This window comes from Anomaloglossus baeobatrachus, chromosome 5, assembly GCF_048569485.1.
Source record: "Anomaloglossus baeobatrachus isolate aAnoBae1 chromosome 5, aAnoBae1.hap1, whole genome shotgun sequence".
NCBI classification, from domain to species: Eukaryota; Metazoa; Chordata; class Amphibia; order Anura; family Aromobatidae; genus Anomaloglossus; species Anomaloglossus baeobatrachus.
Window position 1 is genome coordinate 466,888,302 of NC_134357.1, and position 18,427 is coordinate 466,906,728.

General features: G+C 46.0%; 1 protein-coding gene across 1 annotated transcript in view; it reads right to left on the bottom strand.

Moving 5' to 3' along the window:
• LOC142310336 (opsin-5-like) overlaps positions 1–12,814 on the bottom strand; it is a 48,325-nt gene extending 35,511 nt beyond the window's left edge. Inside the window, exon 1 of the mRNA XM_075347853.1 lies at positions 12,342–12,814. The gene's annotated coding sequence lies outside the window, so the exon portion shown is untranslated. The remainder of the gene's footprint in view (positions 1–12,341) is intronic.
• Positions 12,815–18,427: the final 5,613 nt, after the last annotated feature.

The following is an 18,427-nucleotide window of genomic DNA, read 5'->3' on the forward strand; positions in this document are numbered from 1 at the left end:
CTCACTGCTCTTACAGTAAAGAATACATTAATCTCCCTGCTCTTACAGTAAAGGTCATTAATATATTAAAAAATAAGAGGGCCCAATACTGACCCCTGTAGTAGTAAAGGAGAAAAAAACATATTTATAGAATGGGGCTGTCATCTTCTGGCAGCAAAGTCACACAATTATTCCCGCCTGTTTGCATAAGAAAATAATCATCAGCTCTGCATGCAAATATTATTGACTGCAAATACTTCTAGGTAGACCTTAAATTTTAGGTGCCCGGTTATTTGTGATAAATACATTTCTCTAGCATAGAGTAAAAGCAATACTGTATTACTATAAATGAATAATTGGTAAATTTAACAGTCCTTTTATAAAGAGCATGTATGTTAGAGAAAAGTGGCTGCCACTCACTTATGGAAAATGGGAACAGAATTTCTAACTTCCAACTTGTCCCATTTAGAAAATATAGTATTGCTGTCTATAGATAAGTATATAGGACATATCACAGGCCAGAAATATAATACTGCTCATGTCACATCTATACCCGTGCGCTGCAGCAAAAAAATCGGGAATTGTATTCAGTCAGATGTTGTGACAATGTAATGGAAACCAAAATGAGCCGAGCGCAGCGTGATGTAACCTCAATATGTCAGACGTCGTCTCACAAAACCTCCAGGAGGCAAAATACAGCTCAGTATACAGACACATCCTCAGCGTCCCAACTATGAGTTAACTTCGCACCAGGGTCCCCAACCTGACTTTTTATGTTTTCCGGACAACTTATTAAAAAATCCCGGACAATGTTTTTTACGGACACATTGTAAACTGATAGTAAATCATTATTATAATAAGTGATCCATGTCTATAGCCCATAGCACATTCACTGAAAACTGTAAATTGATGATAATTACAGTGAAAATAATCTATGTAAACTTATTCAGCTTCACAAAAATCATGGACGCCTTCAATATTTTTTCACAGACAGGACAAAAAAGTGCCTTATTTTTTACGGCCTCTCCTGAAATTTCTGGACAGTTGGCAATCTTGGATGATTCCTCTTAGGCCCCCTTCACGTGTGAATGATTCCGGTAGGTATGACGCCGTTTTTATACGTACCGGAATCACAGACATACTGTATGCAGACCCATTAAAATCAAGGAGTCTGCGCACACATCAGTGCTTTCTCACGGGCTGTGTGTCCGTGTGGCGTGTTCCTCATGGAGACAAGTCCGTTTTTCTCCAGCAGGACTGATGTTACAAGGACCACACAGTGATGTGATCCTTGTGATACATACCGGAGAAAACACTTGTCTTTGAAATAAAATGCTTTTCTATACTCACCTGTCTCCAGCTCTGCTGTCTTCGATGCTTCTGTCACTTGCTTCCAGGCCCGCTCATTATGCTCATGAATATTCACTGCACCCGGAAGCAGCAGGAAACAGACACCAAGCACCAGGGACAGCAGTGCTGGGGATATGTGAGTAAAAAGTTCCTGCTCTCTGTGTGCCATCATGGATAGCACACGGAGAACACACATTTCCCTAAATCACGGCACACGGAGTGCCATATATACCTTTAATTTGTCCGTGAAAAACATGTGTTTTTCACTGTCGTGAAAGTGGCTTTAGTGATACCAGTGTTTTTTTGCTGGGTTTTTCCAAAAGATTAGTGACACCCAACCCACCCCCGATATAGCTATTAACCCCTTTCAACCAGCTTTCCTAGGCTTCTAAATTACACATCCCCCAGAAACACAGGATGTGGTGGAAATGTAATCGCATAATAAGGCAGATTTGTCCTTCAGGACCAAAAACAAAGAACAAATATGCAAATCTGGGCTGATTTGGAGAAAATGCCCTGTAGTATTGCACTAGTCCTATGTATTATGGGGCTGGTATAAGCAATGACAAACTATCCAGCGTCCTCTGATCTCATCTGATGTGCTGGAAATATCAGTGATCACATCGATCAGTGCAAAGGAAATGTTATGAATGTTAAAAAGGAAAAAAACCTTGGAGAACGAGCGCATTCCCAGGACATTTCACAAAAACCTGCGACTTCACAAGACGCTCAATCCATATATTACAATATAAAATGGGGAAGGAGCAAATATCAATCCTGAAACCATAAAGACAAATCATCCACATGTGGAGAAACCACTGCACAGTCTTGTCAATGGTCTCTAAATCCCCAGAATGGCCATAAAATTACATTTCCCAATGTCCCTAGCAAAAAAAAAAAAGATATTTATTAAATTAGAGATCGTACAGTATTATCCCAGTGATATGTGCTGATATTAATATTCTGGACTATAATCTCTATGATTGATTTATGTTAGGTTGTAAAATATTGTCTGTGATTATTTTTATAAGATTGGACATCAGGTTTCTGTGGCATTTGCTTAAATGATAAAATGCTTTGTTTCTGCAGCCACCACTGGGGGGAGCTCCCTGCACACAGATTAAAGGGAATCTGTCACCAGGTTTTTGCTATGTAATCTGACACCAGCATGATGTAGGGGCACAGACACTGATTCAAGTGATGTGTTACTTGGTTTACTGGGTGAAGGAGTTGTGACACAATCACTGTCTTCTCTGCTGCAGATCTAGCAGAGCTGTGAATGCTGAGCCCTGTGTTATCCTGCCCACACCACTAATTGGCGGCTTTCTATCAAGCTACTGTGTACACAAAAAACTGTTAATCAATAATGGGGGTGGGGTTACACAGAGTAGGAGGACTTGATGGCATAATGCAGCTAGTCCTCTAGTGATAATCTCCTGCTGATAAAACATTGCTTTATTGAAACTGCAACAAACAGCCCAGTAAGTGACTGTTTGGCCATAATGACCATTAGGTTTGGAGGAAAAAGGAGAAGCTTTGAAGCTTAAGAACACCATCCCAAATGTGAAACATGGGGGTGGCAGGATCAAGTCGTGGGGTTGTTTTGCTGCAGAAGGGACTGATGCACTTCACAAAATAGATGGCATCATGATTATGTGGCAATACTGAAGCACCATCTCAAGACATCAGCCTGGAACTTAAAGCTTGGGCGGAAATGGGTCTTCCAAATGGACAATGACCTGAATCATACTGCCAAACTGGTTATAAAGTGGCTTAAGGATAATAAAGTCAATGTTTTGGAGTGGCCATCACAAAACCCTGATCTCAAGCCTATTGACAATTTATGGGCAAAGCTGAAAAGGTCGGTCCAAGCAAGGCGACCTACAAACATGGCTCTCTCAGGAGGAATGGGCCCGAATTCCTATCAACTATTTCGAGAAGCTTGTGGAAGGATATCCAAAATGTTTGACCCAAGTCATACAGTTTAAGGGCAATGGTACCAAATACAAATGAAGTGTATGTAAACCTCTGACTTAAAGTAATAAAAATGTCTTAAAGCATTCTCTCTCATTATTGTGGTATTTGGCAACTATAAATAATTTTGGTTCCTAATTGACCAAAAACGGAAAACGGTTTATTCTGATTTGATGTCAGATAGTGAGAAAAACATGCAGATGTGTCTTTGTATTTAGTGTATGTAAACTGGTTTCAACTGTATCTCATCTATCAGAATCACTTCCTTTATCCAAGTGCATCTCAATAAATTAGAATATCATCAAAAAGTTAATTTATTTCAGTAATTCAATACAAAAAGGGAAATGCATATATTATATAGAGTCATTACACACAGAGTGATCTATTTCAAGTTCTTTTTCTCCTTGGCATGAGTGGCTTGACACAAAGAATGTAACAGTTGTAGGCCATGTCCTGCATACATCTGTGTGTGGTGGCTGTTGAATCTCTGACTCCAGCAGCAGTCCGCTCCTTGTGACTCTGCCCCAAATTTTTGAATGGCCTTTTTTAACAATCCTATCAAGGCTGCAGTTATCCCAGTTGCTTGTGCACCTTTTTCTACCACACTTTTTCCTTCCACTCAACTATACTTTAATATGCTTGGATACAGCACTCTGTGAACAGCCAGCTTCTTTATCAACAACCATTTGTGGCTTACCCTCCTTGTAGAGTGTGTCCATGACTGCCTTCTGCACACCTGTCAAGTCAGCAGTCTTCCCCATGATTGTGTAGCCTACTGAACTAGACTAAGGGACCTTTTTAAATGCATAGGAAGCCTTTGCAGTTTTTTTGTGGTAATTATTCTAATTTTCTGAGATAATGACTTTTGGGTTTTCATTGGTTGTAAGCCATAATCATGGACATTAAGAGAAATAAACACTTGAAATAGATCACTCTGCTTGTAATGACTATATAATATATGTGTTTCCCCTATTTGTATTGAATTACTGCAATAAATTGACTTGTTGATGATATTCTAATTTGTTGAGATGCACATGTGGGAGTAATCCCGGGAACCGCAGAAGAGCGGCAGCACCGAACAGGAAAGAGCCGCATATACACTGCACAGGTGTAAGACATTATCTACTGGTGATCTAAACAAGGGTAAGCAACAAGGCACCAAAGCACTCACATAATAAACCAGCCCCTCAGTTCTCAGGTTATTATATTAGGCAGCCAAGTTATCAAATATTATAAGCAGCCATATTAGTGCTCATATCATACTGTCACATCAGTGCCCACATTATTCTACCAGCCACATCAGTGCCCACATTATACTACCAGCCACATTAGGGCCCACATTATTCTACCAGCCACATCAGTGTCCACATTATTCTACCAGCCACATCAGTGCCCACATTATACTACCAGCCACATTAGGGCCCACATTATTCTACCAGCCACATCAGTGTCCACATTATTCTACCAGCCACATCAGTGCCCACATTATACTACCAGCCACATTAGGGCCCACATTATTCTACCAGCCACATTAGTGCCCACATTATACTACCAGCCACATTAGGGCCCACATTATTCTACCAGCCACATCAGTGCCCACATTATACTACCAGCCACATCAGTGCCCACATTATTCTACCAGCCACATCAGTGCCCACATTATACTACCAGCCACATCAGGGCCCACATTATACTACCAGCCACATCAGTGCCCACATTATTCTACCAGCCACATCAGTGCCCACATTATACTACCAGCCACATCAGTGCCCACATTATTCTACCAGCCACATCAGTGCCCACATTATACTACCAGCCACATTAGGGCCCACATTATTCTACCAGCCACATCAGTGCCCACATTATACTACCAGCCACATCAGGGCCCACATTATACTACCAGCCACATCAGTGCCCACATTATTCTACCAGCCACATCAGGGCCCACATTATACTACCAGCCACATTAGGGCCCACATTATTCTACCAGCCACATCAGTGCCCACATTATACTACCAGCCACATTAGGGCCCACATTATTCTACCAGCCACATTAGTGCCCACATTATACTACCAGCCACATTAGGGCCCACATTATTCTTCCAGCCACATCAGTGCCCACATTATACTACCAGCCACATCAGTGCCCACATTATTCTACCAGCCACATCAGTGCCCACATTATACTACCAGCCACATCAGGGCCCACATTATACTACCAGCCACATCAGTGCCCACATTATTCTACCAGCCACATCAGTGCCCACATTATACTACCAGCCACATCAGTGCCCACATTATTCTACCAGCCACATCAGTGCCCACATTATACTACCAGCCACATTAGGGCCCACATTATTCTACCAGCCACATCAGTGCCCACATTATACTACCAGCCACATCAGGGCCCACATTATACTACCAGCCACATCAGTGCCCACATTATTCTACCAGCCACATCAGGGCCCACATTATACTACCAGCCACATTAGGGCCCACATTATTCTACCAGCCACATCAGTGCCCACATTATACTACCAGCCACATCAGGGCCCACATTATACTACCAGCCACATTAGGGCCCACATTATACTACCAGCCACATCAGTGCCCACATTATACTACCAGCCACATTAGGGCCCACATTATACTACCAGCCACATCAGTGCCCACATTATATTACCAGCCACATTATGGCCCACATTATACTACCAGCCACATCAGGGCCCACATTATACTACCAGCCACATTAGGGCCCACATTATACTACCAGCCACATCAGTGCCCACATTATACTACCAGCCACATTAGGGCCCACATTATACTACCAGCCACATCAGTGCCCACATTATATTACCAGCCACATTAGGGCCCACATTATACTACCAACTACATCAGGGCCCACATTATACTACCAGCGACATCAGTGCCCACATTATACTACCAGCCACATCAGTGCCCACATTATACTACCAGCCACATTAGGGCCCACATTATTCTACCAGCCACATCAGTGCCCACATTATACTACCAGCCACATCAGTGCCCACATTATACTACCAGCCACATTAGGGCCCACATTATTCTACCAGCCACATCAGTGCCCACATTATACTACCAGCCACATTAGGGCCCACATTATTCTACCAGCCACATCAGTGCCCACATTATACTACCAGCCACATCAGGGCCCACATTATACTACCAGCCACATCAGTGCCCACATTATACTACCAGCCACATTAGGGCCCACATTATTCTACCAGCCACATCAGTGCCCACATTATACTACCAGCCACATCAGGGCCCACATTATACTACCAGCCACATCATTGCCCACATTATTCTACCAGCCACATCAGTGCCCACATTATACTACCAGCCACATCAGTGCCCACATTATACTACCAGCCACATTAGGGCCCACATTATTCTACCAGCCACATCAGTGCCCACATTATACTACCAGCCACATTAGGGCCCACATTATTCTACCAGCCACATCAGTGCCCACATTATACTACCAGCCACATCAGGGCCCACATTATACTACCAGCCACATCAGTGCCCACATTATACTACCAGCCACATTAGGGCCCACATTATTCTACCAGCCACATCAGTGCCCACATTATACTACCAGCCACATCAGGGTCCACATTATACTACCAGCCACATCAGTGCCCACATTATTCTACCAGCCACATCAGTGCCCACATTATACTACCAGCCACATCAGTGCCCACATTATACTACCAGCCACATTAGGGCCCACATTATTCTACCAGCCACATCAGTGCCCACATTATACTACCAGCCACATCAGGGCCCACATTATACTACCAGCCACATCAGTGCCCACATTATTCTACCAGCCACATCAGGGCCCACATTATACTACCAGCCACATTAGGGCCCACATTATTCTACCAGCCACATCAGTGCCCACATTATACTACCAGCCACATCAGGGCCCACATTATACTACCAGCCACATTAGGGCCCACATTATTCTACCAGCCACATCAGTGCCCACATTATACTACCAGCCACATCAGGGCCCACATTATACTACCAGCCACATTAGGGCCCACATTATACTACCAGCCACATCAGTGCCCACATTATACTACCAGCCACATTAGGGCCCACATTATACTACCAGCCACATCAGTGCCCACATTATATTACCAGCCACATTATGGCCCACATTATACTACCAGCCACATCAGGGCCCACATTATACTACCAGCCACATTAGGGCCCACATTATACTACCAGCCACATCAGTGCCCACATTATACTACCAGCCACATTAGGGCCCACATTATACTACCAGCCACATCAGTGCCCACATTATATTACCAGCCACATTAGGGCCCACATTATACTACCAGCTACATCAGGGCCCACATTATACTACCAGCCACATCAGTGCCCACATTATACTACCAGCCACATCAGTGCCCACATTATACTACCAGCCACATTAGGGCCCACATTATTCTACCAGCCACATCAGTGCCCACATTATACTACCAGCCACATTAGGGCCCACATTATTCTACCAGCCACATCAGTGCCCACATTATACTACCAGCCACATCAGTGCCCACATTATACTACCAGCCACATCAGTGCCCACATTATACTACCAGCCACATTAGGGCCCACATTATTCTACCAGCCACATCAGTGCCCACATTATACTACCAGCCACATTAGGGCCCACATTATTCTACCAGCCACATCAGTGCCCACATTATACTACCAGCCACATCAGGGCCCACATTATACTACCAGCCACATCAGTGCCCACATTATACTACCAGCCACATTAGGGCCCACATTATTCTACCAGCCACATCAGTGCCCACATTATACTACCAGCCACATCAGTGCCCACATTATTCTACCAGCCACATCAGTGCCCACATTATACTACCAGCCACATCAGTGCCCACATTATACTACCAGCCACATTAGGGCCCACATTATTCTACCAGCCACATCAGTGCCCACATTATACTACCAGCCACATCAGGGCCCACATTATACTACCAGCCACATCAGTGCCCACATTATTCTACCAGCCACATCAGGGCCCACATTATACTACCAGCCACATTAGGGCCCACATTATTCTACCAGCCACATCAGTGCCCACATTATACTACCAGCCACATCTGGGCCCACATTATACTACCAGCCACATTAGGGCCCACATTATTCTACCAGCCACATCAGTGCCCACATTATACTACCAGCCACATCAGGGCCCACATTATACTACCAGCCACATTAGGGCCCACATTATACTACCAGCCACATCAGTGCCCACATTATACTACCAGCCACATTAGGGCCCACATTATACTACCAGCCACATCAGTGCCCACATTATATTACCAGCCACATTATGGCCCACATTATACTACCAGCCACATCAGGGCCCACATTATACTACCAGCCACATTAGGGCCCACATTATACTACCAGCCACATCAGTGCCCATATTATACTACCAGCCACATTAGGGCCCACATTATACTACCAGCCACATCAGTGCCCACATTATATTACCAGCCACATTAGGGCCCACATTATACTACCAGCTACATCAGGGCCCACATTATACTACCAGCCACATCAGTGCCCACATTATACTACCAGCCACATCAGTGCCCACATTATACTACCAGCCACATTAGGGCCCACATTATTCTACCAGCCACATCAGTGCCCACATTATACTACCAGCCACATCAGTGCCCACATTATACTACCAGCCACATTAGGGCCCACATTATTCTACCAGCCACATCAGTGCCCACATTATACTACCAGCCACATTAGGGCCCACATTATTCTACCAGCCACATCAGTGCCCACATTATATTACCAGCCACATCAGGGCCCACATTATACTACCAGCCACATTAGGGCCCACATTATTCTACCAGCCACATCAGTGCCCACATTATACTACCAGCCACATCAGGGCCCACATTATACTACCAGCCACATTAGGGCCCACATTATTCTACCAGCCACATCAGTGCCCACATTATACTACCAGCCACATCAGTGCCCACATTATACTACCAGCCACATCAGGGCCCACATTATACTACCAGCCACATTAGGGCCCACATTATTCTACCAGCCACATCAGTGCCCACATTATACTACCAGCCACATCAGGGCCCACATTATACTACCAGCCACATCAGTGCCCACATTATACTACCAGCCACATTAGGGCCCACATTACACTACCAGCCACATCAGTGCCCACATTATACTACCAGCCACATCAGGGCCCACATTATACTACCAGCCACATCAGTGCCCACATTATATTACCAGCCACATTAGGGCCCACATTATACTACCAACCACATCAGTGCCCACATTATACTACCAGCCACATTAGGGCCCACATTATTCTACCAGCCACATCAGTGCCCACATTATACTACCAGCCACATCAGGGCCCACATTATACTACCAGCCACATCAGTGCCCACATTATATTACCAGCGACATTAGGGCCCACATTATTCTACCAGCCACATCAGTGCCCACATTATACTACCAGCCACATCAGTGCCCACATTATATTACCAGCGACATTAGGGCCCACATTATTCTACCAGCCACATCAGTGCCCACATTATACTACCAGCCACATCAGTGCCCACATTATACTACCAGCCACATCAGTGCCCACATTATACTACCTGTCCAATCGGTGCCCACATTATCCTACCAGTCACACTACGAGTCACATCAGTGCCCACATTATAATAAGAGTTACATTATCAGTCACATCAGTGCCCAGATTATACTATCAGCTACATGAGTGCCCAAATTATCCTACCAGCCACATCAGTGCCCACATTATCATAGCAGTTACATCAGTGCCCACATTATACTATCAACCACATCAGTGCCCACATTATCCTACTTGTCCAATCGGTGCCCACATTATCCAACCTGTCCAATCGGTTCCCACATTATCCTACCTGTCCAATTGGTGCCCACATTATACTACCTGTCCAATCGGTGCCCACGTTATACTACCAGGCACACTACGAGTCACATCAGTGCCCACATTATAATAAGAGTTACACTATCAGTCACATCAGTGCCCGCATTATCCTACCAGCCATATCAGTGCTCAGATTATACTAATAGTCATGTGACGCCCTGGCTGGGCCAGGTAGTCAAAGATAGGGCCCCCATTACACCAGTCCCCTAACAAGGTGACAGCAGCCAAACATTTAAACCCTAGTCACCCCCCTCAGTGCTTGATGGGCACACCAGGGGGCGGAGCCAGGCAGTTGGACACGCCCACCGAGGAGTTCGGATGGCCTGAGGCGGGAAAAGACGTCAGATCAGTTTGAGAGTTCTGTGGAGGAGGTCAGGCCTGTGTGACAGGCCTGCAGCAGACTGACAGGCGCCAGGGTAGGAGCCCGGGTACCTTTGGCTAGGAGGCAGACAGAGGCCTCTGTCTGCAGGAGCCGGAAAGACGGCTCGGTGGAACCGTGGTGGACCGGGACAGGGTAGTGGCCCGCCGGTACCGACCCGGGGAACCGACTCGGAAACCGGAGCACAAAGGGAGGTACTCAGACCCTGAAGCTAGGTCCAGAAGCTACTGGGGGCTAGCTATTTAACTGATTGCGGCCAGGACTATAGGTCCTGTCCCACCCAAAGTCCTGACTGAAGGCAACAGCCCAATGAGGGGGATAGAAAGCCACCACCACGGGAGAGAGATCCCACGGGCCAGCGTCTGCGGGCAAAGGGCTCCTCAGGCAACCACAAGCCGGGGAGCGGACTCCTGAAGTTGCAAGCGCAGGTAGTCCACCATCACAAAACAGGTGCAGGAGAAAGGCAGAGACCACCAACCGGGTTGGGGACCAGACTGCAGCCGGCTGCGGGCACGGACCACCATCACCTTGGTTTACCAGAGTCTTGTGTGTTTACTAATAGTGAGTACATCAGTGCCCTCCGGCCGCCCATCTCCCTGCACCGCCCAACTCCCCCAACGGGTCTCGGGGCCACCATCCCTACCCACGGAGGAGTTAACAACTTGCTGCGCAACATCTCGCCCTGGTGCCCCGTAACTGCAGCGGTGGTGTCCACCTTCACCACATCCCGTGGGTGGCGTCACGAACTTAAACACGGCTCCGGCCGTACACCTACGTCCCCACACTGCCAACCCCTTTTTGATCGGAGTGACCGCAGGACCCCCGGGTCCGGAGACCCTCGAGCCACCCACTGAAGGTCCGGACTCGAGCGGCTCGGCTGCCGAGCATGGGGTGGCACAGTCACATCAGTGCTCACATTATACTATGATTTACACTGTGAGTCACATCAGAGCCCACGTTATACTATCAGCCTCATCAGTGCCCACATTATACTTCACATTAGTGCCCACATTATACTATCAGCCTCATCAGTGCCCACATTGTACTTCACATTAGTGCCCACGTTATACTATCAGCCTCATCAGAGCCCACATTATAGTACCACCACATCAATATCCAAAGAAAAGTGCTGAACATATCGATGCTAATGTTGTCAGCTCTAGTTTCCATATCAATGCCCTTGTGATTAGTCACACTTTTGGAAAATCAAATAAGTTGTTATAAAGCCATAGTGCCCATACATTAGTGTCAGCTCCAGAATTCCCGTGATCTCACTGATCTGCGGAGCACGCTGGGATCCCCATTATCAGTCTAGTTAATGGGGTTATCCCACATTTACCCTATAAGTGGCCGGGAAAAGTTGTATCCTAAGCTCTGAGCCGATTGTCTCAGGATTTTGCTTCCCTGCATAAATATTGGATTTATCTTGTACATAAAAGAAGTCATTCTGACTCATATTGCAGCAGATTATGGAATGGCGGTGCCTGTAGTTTCCCCTATATCAGTCCCCCTTACAGGTAGCCGGGGAATTCTGCATCTGCCGCCAGAGATCATAGGGGGCTGAATACAAATAATCACCTTAAGATGTAAGGATCTGAGACTTACCTTCACGGATGGAGACGCTGGGGTCCTGGGGGGCTGCAGCTTCGGAAGTTTAACCCTCCATGGTGGAAGTTGAGCCGTCTGCTCAGGGTCTCAGCAGCTGCTGAGATAGAGGAGATTGCTGGATCTTCTGGTCTCCATTGGAAGGATCCCTGCAGGATCACCAGTGCAGTGTTCTTCATCCACCAGCCTCCACCTCAGCGCTCCTCTCCGAGAGACGCGGAAGATTGATCTCTACAAGGATGACACTGTCTGGGGCTCATCCCGGAGAAAGCTGCGGTGTGACAAGTGGGTGGGGGCTTGGGACACTCACCGGCTGCTGCAGAACCTCTTGTTCATCAACCGACCAGAGATCAGAGATGGAATAATCTATGAGTAAATGTGATAAAGTGTTACATCGACCTCATCAGGATAACAGGAATAAATGTCACAAGATTCCACAGCTTTGGTAGAAGCCCTGACTCCTCGTGCTCTGGCTCCTAGGATCCGTCTCTCGCTGGAGAAACATTATACAGTAATACATATAACGTCACACACAAAAGACCCCTACGGTATTCTCTGAGTGTCTGGTCCTATATATCATAACACACAGTTCTGTATCTACATAATAGCCCAAACCTGCAGAAAGAGGACCACAATCATGGACTAAAAAAGCTGATGACATCATGTGACACTGGTGACATCACTCCTCTCCAGTGATGACATCACTGCTCGTCACAATCTAAGTAATAATGTGCAGGAGTGACGTAACCGATACACTAAAGAGTATACATACATCTCTCCTCCGCCTCCTGGGTCAGAGTCTGGTCCCTCTGGCTGATGTCCTCATTATTTTCGGAAGAGGACATAACATCTCAGCAGGAGGCTCACGGGTCTCTGCAATCAGCAGCCACAACTAAAGGAGGTTTCCTGTAAGCACAATCCAACATTACTGACTACAAAACAGGAACATTACCTGCCGAGGCTGAACATCTGTGTCTGCCTCACTGCTGAGGGCTGGGTACCATTGCATCCAGTCTGCACCATCCTCTGTGAACTCCAGACTGATACACTGTAACGAAGTATCAGCACAGGAGAGAGTCTGCTGTTAGGATGTCTGTGGAGTGTGGGAGGAAATTAAAGAAAACTCACACAAACACAGGAGATCATACAAATTTGTTGTTCTTGGTGGGATTTGAACCTAGAACCCCAAAGTTACAAAGTAACAGTGCTAACTACTGAGCCCCCATACAGTGCTAACCACTGAGCCACCATAATGTGCTAACCACTGAGCCACCATACTGTACTAACTACTGAGCCCCCATACAGTGCTAACCACTGAGCCACCATAATGTGCTAACCACTGAGCCACCATACTGTACTAACTACTGAGCCACCATACTGTGCTAATCACTGAGCCCCTACGGTGCGAGCCACTGAGCCACCATACAGAGGTAACCACTGAGCCACCATACTGTGCTAACCACTGAGCCATTATACTGTGCTAATCACTGAGCCATTATACAGTGCTAATCACTGGGTCACCATAATGTGCTAACCACTGAGCCACCATACTGTACTAACCACTGAGCCACCATACTGTGCTAATCACTGAGCCCCTACGATGCTTGCCACTGAGCCACCATACAGAGGTAACCACTGAGCCACCATACTGTACTAACCACTGAGCCACGATACTGTGCTAATCACTGAGCCCCTAAGGTGCTAGCCACTGAGACACCATACAGAGGTAACCACTGAGCCACCATACTGTACTAACCACTGAGCCACGATGCTGTGCTAATCACTGAGCCCCTACGGTGCTAGCCACTGAGCCACCATACAGAGGTAACCACTGAGCCACCATACAGTGCTAATCACTGAGCCACCATAATGTGCTAACCACTGAGCCACCATACCCTGCTAACCACTGAGCCATTATACAGTTTTAAACACTGAGCCACCATATGGTGCTAACCACTGAGCCACCATACGGTGCTAACCACTAAACCAATGTTTTCATGTACTGACTGCAAGCAGAGATCTTAAAAATGGTTATTATTACAATCAAAGTGGCTGATTCATCAAACAGAATTTTAGTGTAAAACTGTTTTTAAATTATGCATCATTTTTGTGTAATTCTTTTGCAGCTTTTTGCATTTTTTACGTTTCTGCTCTACCAACTTATGAAAACTCGGCTGAGCGACACTCGACATATTCATCAGAATTTACATCACAAAAGTGTAAGTTACAGCAGAGAGAAAACACTGTTCTCGAGTCCATGGTATGCAGATGAGTCTTCCCAGAATCAGGAACAGGCAGAGAGCATTGGGGACCCGATTCCCTGCAGTGCCACCACCTGCCAATAACCCCTATGTACCCAGTATGGAGCGTCCTCTGTTCCTCAGAATCATCTGTGGATACTTGTGGCGTAATGGAAATCTATGCTTTGTACTTCTGAATCAAACGATGCATCACTTAGATTACAGTGCCGTGGTTCTTAAACAGCATGTAGCATGTAGCAGAGCTGAGAAAGCTAACCGCGCCCACACCATGCTCTCTATGTACATAGTCTTTTGATAGTGAGTTGCTAATCAGTGCTGGGGATGTATGTGGACCATGATGCACATGAGGCCTAGTCCAGCAGTGATAATTTCCTGCTAATATAACAATCAATGTATTGAAAGACTGCCAGGACCCAACTACCACCATTTTTCCCCCCTAGAAAGACACGACACCGTTCTCTTATAAATTAAAATACTTTTATTTGAATTTTCCATTTTGGAGAGAGGCATGGAGAAAAAACCACTCTCATCTTTTGGCATAAAATTTGGTCGCAGCTTTAAACCAGGCATTAACTTGCCAACATCACGGGGTTCAGGTAAATGTACCGCCTTCCGGCCGTCCGGCGCGGGTATTTCACCACCACTTTTTCTACCCCTTCCGCCAAGGAGCAGCACCGCGCCAGCAAGCTGCGACCCCCCCCAAAAACTGAAATACCTGAGCCGTCCCAGGCATTTCCGAAACCACCATATCCATAACATCATCATTTTGGGGTGTACCCATCCGAGCTTAAGGACAGCCAAATATTGCCTTCCAGCTGGCGGTGCCAGACCAACAACCTCTTTTTTTTTTTTTTTTTTAAAAAACACTTTATTAACAGCACAACTTGGGTAGGCCCTGATCGACCATGCGCCAGGAGAGATCCTTATCACATTCTTCCATAGCTCCAATCCCCCTGGGCCAGAGGGTAACCTTCGACCGGATCGTTGTAACACTCCGCACTAAAACAGGGAAACCTGTACCTCTCTGACCGGATAAGGGTAAGAGGCCTAGCTAGACGGCCTTGGACCAGCTACTTGAAGCCTATGTGTATCACCAAGTCGGTTGTAGAAAAGAGAGCTCACGCAATCTTGATCGCCTCTGATAGACCCACAGCTGAGCCAAGCTCCGGCAACCTTTCCAATTACTTTCACTGTAACAGGAACCAAGAACCGACCACCAAGGCGAAGAGGCGAAGATCCGCTCTCCTCGCAGACAACATACATGGAAGTAACCTCGGACCCAATCACTGGGCCGACTTGGATCTGAAAGGCAAAAACACTGTCAGAACAGGGAATTCTCGTAACCATCAAACACCTCGTCTCTCCAAGGTGGTACTGACAAAAACCCACAAAAAATTTTTTTTTTTTTTTTTTTTTTTGGATAAACAAATCACAATCATGTCATTTTACATTAGCCCTGTACGCTGTTCTGAATCTCCTTACGTGTCGAATAAAACCCGATTTCAAAAAACCAACTCCGACCTGACGTCCCTCATAATGCATTTCCATTGTCGTTACCTGATCCACTGAAAACTGTGCTCATGTATGCTGGCTCCTGAAGCCTTGTAGCACCCCAACTCTGGGAGAGTACGTGCCGGGTACCACGGCTGGCAAACACCAAAATAACGAGTAACCGTCGCATTACCAACCAAAAACCAGCCCACAAAATGGAGGACCAACTACGTAACGCTAAAATGAAGGGCCGTCGTCATGGGTAAAAACTGGTCCCATACACCCGCTCGCCTAAGAGACATAAACGACAACGTCGGGACACCCGCCGAGTGAGGGAAAAAGATCCAAAATATCAATGTATAGATTTGCAATGGGGCGAACAATCCAAACCCCCACTTTTTTCTTTTTCTTTTTTTTTTAAAACAAAACAAACAATCTTCGGCTAAAAAAGAATAGGCCTACTGTGCTCCACTCGCTTACCATAATCATCCAACCCTTCAATACCTTTCACCCCACAAGACCCTCATCGCTTCAGTACCGTTCCGCAATTTAAAAATGGGAAGACCGACCTCGTAACAGTTTGCTTGCAACCGAAATTGGTGCACATTCGCTGACTACTGCAGGGCGTGTATTACTAGAGGGTGGCTTGTAAAATCGTCACGCACATCAACCACCAGAGCAACACCCGCTGAATAACGTACCATCGAACCGTCAGGTCAATGCAAAATGGAGGCCCGGATCATAGGCCTAACTTCACCGAGCACCCCACCATCTAGCTGAGAACTCCAACCTTGATCCTGCTGGTGGGTTGAGTTACCAAAATACCTGAGATTGAGATTGCAATAAGGTGCCCGATACAAACCCGGAACCCAGATGCCTGTTTTGCCTTCAACCCTGCGTTGACCCATAATCATTCCAAGCCACAAAAACCTAATCAGCCTGATTACTTATTCGAGGAAAGGGCTGTAGTTGGTTAAGGCTTTTACCCACCGGCATCGTCGGACCACTGGTCATTCTCCTATTTCCCAGTCCACCCCCCTTTTTGTGTAGCTGGAACCGAAATAGGGGGAAAGGCGCAATCCAAGTTAGGTTAATGGACCATGTCCCCCCGGGCCCAGCATAAGGAGCATTTTTTTTTTTTTTTTATATATATAACTATATAAACACTTTGTATCGCAAATGATCCCAAACAGCTGGCCCTGCAACGCCGTAATACTCCATCTACAAATCTGTCTGTTCCTGCCCTTGAAACTATTATGGCATGGCACGGTGGCTCAATGGCTAGCTGCAGCCCTGGGGACCTGGGCCCAAATCCCGCCAAGGACACCATCCGCAAGGAGCCTGTACGTTCTCCCCATGACTGCGTGGGTCTACTCCGGGCACTCTAGCCTCCTCCCACACCCCCATAAACATACAGATAGGGAATCCAGACCGTAAGCCCCGATGGGGCAGCGTCCCCAATCCATGCAACGCACACAAAAACTAAAAGTGAATTTATACCTTTTAGAATATTTATGTGGAAGTAATTGTCCAGAAAATATTAGCGGGCATAATTATTCTGCGAATAGCTAACATTGCCGGTTTTCCCATCTCACTTGTTTATTTTCGGTTCTTACGGTAAGGAAAACCAATTAAAACATACGTAATTAACCAAAGAGGGAAAATCTAGTACAAAAGGATGAGAATTACTTCACTACAAAAAAGAAGCAGTTTTAGAAAAACAATCAAACCATGCAAATGTACAGAGATATACTTCTCACATTTCGATAAAACTAACTGTGGCCAATATCGATCCCTTCTTTCAATTGCAGCATGACATTAGGGGTAAAACAGGGGGGTTAGATCCCGTGATCCCATAATATTGTCACTAATCAATAAATCACTTGAAGGGTCAGTTAACCGGTGGCAACAAGATTATTACAAGGAATGGAGGCCGCCTGTATTAAACTAAGGTTGAAGAATTAAGATATGTTTAATTTTTGAAAGACGTCTCAGAGGATATCTCATTTGTACCTCTTCCGACAAGCCTACACGCTGCCGTAACCCTCCGTCTGATACAGCGCCGCACAATCAGCTCTGCCCTCATCTACTGTATCCTCACCTATCCCTTGTAGACTGTGAGCCCTCGCGGGCAGGGTCCTCTCTCCTCCTGTACCAGACCGTGCCTTGTATGGTTTATGATTATTATACTGGTACCTATTATGTAAAAACCCCTTTCGCATGTAAAGCGCCATGAATTATATGGCGCATAATAAATAATAATAATTTGTATAAATACCCGTGTGGTCAATATAAATAAACTGCCACCAAACTTAATCCTCCGAAATAGGGAAG